The 2609-nt window shown below is 46.5% G+C and overlaps 1 long non-coding RNA gene across 1 annotated transcript in view; it reads left to right on the top strand.

Moving 5' to 3' along the window:
* Positions 1-2609, top strand: part of LOC111746365 — a 129172-nt gene that overhangs the window by 33196 nt on the left and 93367 nt on the right. The window contains exon 2 of the long non-coding RNA XR_002783068.1: positions 944-1038. This is a non-coding gene — a long non-coding RNA (uncharacterized LOC111746365). The remainder of the gene's footprint in view (positions 1-943; positions 1039-2609) is intronic.

Consider the following 2609-nt stretch of genomic DNA (forward strand, 5'->3'; position numbering starts at 1 on the left):
ACCTGGTAAAATTCAGGAAGCAATTCACAGATGCCGTGCTTATGGTTGCCTCAAAAGGCCACGCCAGAAACCGAGGCCAGCTGCCACCAGTGTGGGGCTCAGAGCTGCTCTGCAAGGGGCATAGGACACGCTGAGGACACAACTGGATGTGGCTTAGGTGGGGCCGTGAGTCGGGGGAGGTGAAGTTTCAGGGAATCCCCTGGGTAGAGAGACCTTTGTTATCCAGTTTGATGACGTCTCAGCTATGGTGGCGCTGCATCTGCACATGGGGTACGGGGAGCTCAACAAAGGAACAATAGATACCACCAGCACTTCTGCTCAGGAGAAAGCTTAGCCTCCAGCCCTTGCTCCAACAACTCAGTGTCCCCCAGTAAGTCCCTGGTATCCCCTGAGCAGCCAACCCAGTGCTAATGCTCAGAGTGAGCAGGTCCGTCACCGCGAAAGTCTGCTCCAGACATGGCCCCTTTAAGAGGAGCGTCTGCAACTATTGTAGCCTCAGCCACTTGAGGCCGGGCAGCCTTGTGTCTTCACCCCCTCCTACCATTGCAGGGTGAATTCTTATTTCTCTCCCTAGTTGTAGGGCTTTTGTTCATCTAGACCCCAGGCAACTCTACTTGCTGTTTGCTCTGTGTTTCTGTTACAACTTTGATGTCCCAAGAGATGTACAAAGCCTCTACCATCTACACCATTTTTCTCAATCTCTATTATCTCTAGAATTTAAGGACTGGTAGGCTTAGCAGTTAAAGGAAAAGATACATTAGAAATGTTTAATAGATTTGCAGCCTGAGCATCATCTTTCCTAATTCCCTTTTCCCTCTGGCCCTTTCCCTCCTTAGGGACTTGGTGGTTGTAAATAAGTAGAGTGTATCTGGGAACTCAGGGTACATGGCTGAGTGACCAGTTTATAGACAGGGGATTAACCAGGTACTACTTTTCTGCCTAGGTAACTGGGCTAGGAGCTGCAGGAGAGCCAGGCAGTGTGAGCACAAAAAGAGGACATGTGGCTCTGTACCAAGAGGCTCTGCTTCTGACAGCCAGGTGAGCGTCTCCCTCTGTGACCCCAATTTGTCATTAATGGATAACTTCCTGGCCTCAGGAGACTTCTGTAATGATGAAAAGAGATCGTGTTTCTTTTTTAGCAGATAAAATGCTAAAAACACAAGGGGTTATTATGACTCTTTTGGGAGAGAGCGTGATAGAGCCAGTCAACCTGGGTTTGAGTCTTGCATCTGCTCCTTACAACCTTTGCGATGATAGATAATGTAAGTTCTCCATTCCTCAAGTTTCTCCTCAGTAACGTGGGCTAATAATAGTCATTCCCTGTGGGGGCTGTTGTAAGGTGGACTGAAATAATGAATACAGTGCCTGACACACTGTTGGTACTGGAGGAATGTTTGCAGTGATGACGATGATGCTGTCACCGATGCCATCGCATTGCCAGTGAATAATCCTAGCATGGCTTTTGTCATCACATAAGCCCAGCAAAACTGTGCTGCTCCCCTCTCTCCTTGTAGCTCCTGCCCAAATTCATGTTCCAGCTTGAAGTCTCATTGCATCACAGAATGTCATAGCAGTTCAGCAAAGAAGGACTTCTGGGGACATCTAGTTCAATACTTCATCTGTTCCTTAACCACTGACTAGAAGTAATCCTACCTCCCGTTTACAGGGAACGCTCTACTCTGGGCAGCCTAATCCATGTGTAGATACCTTTGATAGTTGGACTCCTCGTCTTTTTCCTAATATCTTGTATGTATGTGTGTAATCCACTCAAAAGAATTGCTTCCAGGGCTTTTTCTTTGGTACTCTCGCAGGAAGAAAGTCCTTCATAAAACATTGATTGTTGAGAGGGGAACGATGATAGAAAAAACAGTGAGATCATTATTCTTGATTTGGAAATGTAGATGAATAAGTAAGATCAATTGAGAACAGCTACATCCCTACGAACTTTTTTCTTTTTCCCTTGCCGAGGGAACTTCCAGATTCAATGAGAGGTAGTGAGCTTCATGCAGCAGGAAGGATTTGGATTAGACAGCCAAGAACTTCCTGCCTGGGAAGTAATCGGAGGAAATTGAGGCGTCTCTTGATCACCCCCGTGTCTCCCCTGAATGTGTCGTTTTCTCTGGTCTGGAGACAGAGGTACATTAAAGAAATCTGGGAGGTGCTTTCATCCCAGGAGTTTACTGACTGCAGGAAGGGAAGGGAGGAAGAAAGAGAGGAAGATTCTATTCAAATCCACTCTGTTAAGGAGAGGTTTAGTGGAGAGGCCAGAGTCCCTGAATGACTTATTTGACCTCTTGACAGTATTTGACCTCTTGACAACTGGAGGAGCTCACTGGCTTGGGTCTCTCTCTAACATTCCCCACCCCGCCGCACCCACCACACACACGCCCTGGCCCCAGGATTTGCACCGAGAGCACTCTGACTGGCTTCCAGGTTGACCTCGTTAACACCAATATCACCTACTATGGGTTGTGAGAACTCTTTGGTCATAAAAATAATAGCAATACAGTAAAATTCTTGGCTATCTAAAATGCCTCAGGAAATGAAGCATTTCGGATAGTGGAATTTTCCATAAAGCTGAGAATTTTTCCATTTAAGTAAAGACTCTT

This window comes from Pteropus vampyrus, unplaced genomic scaffold (assembly GCF_000151845.1).
Source record: "Pteropus vampyrus isolate Shadow unplaced genomic scaffold, Pvam_2.0 Scaffold185, whole genome shotgun sequence".
NCBI classification, from domain to species: Eukaryota; Metazoa; Chordata; class Mammalia; order Chiroptera; family Pteropodidae; genus Pteropus; species Pteropus vampyrus.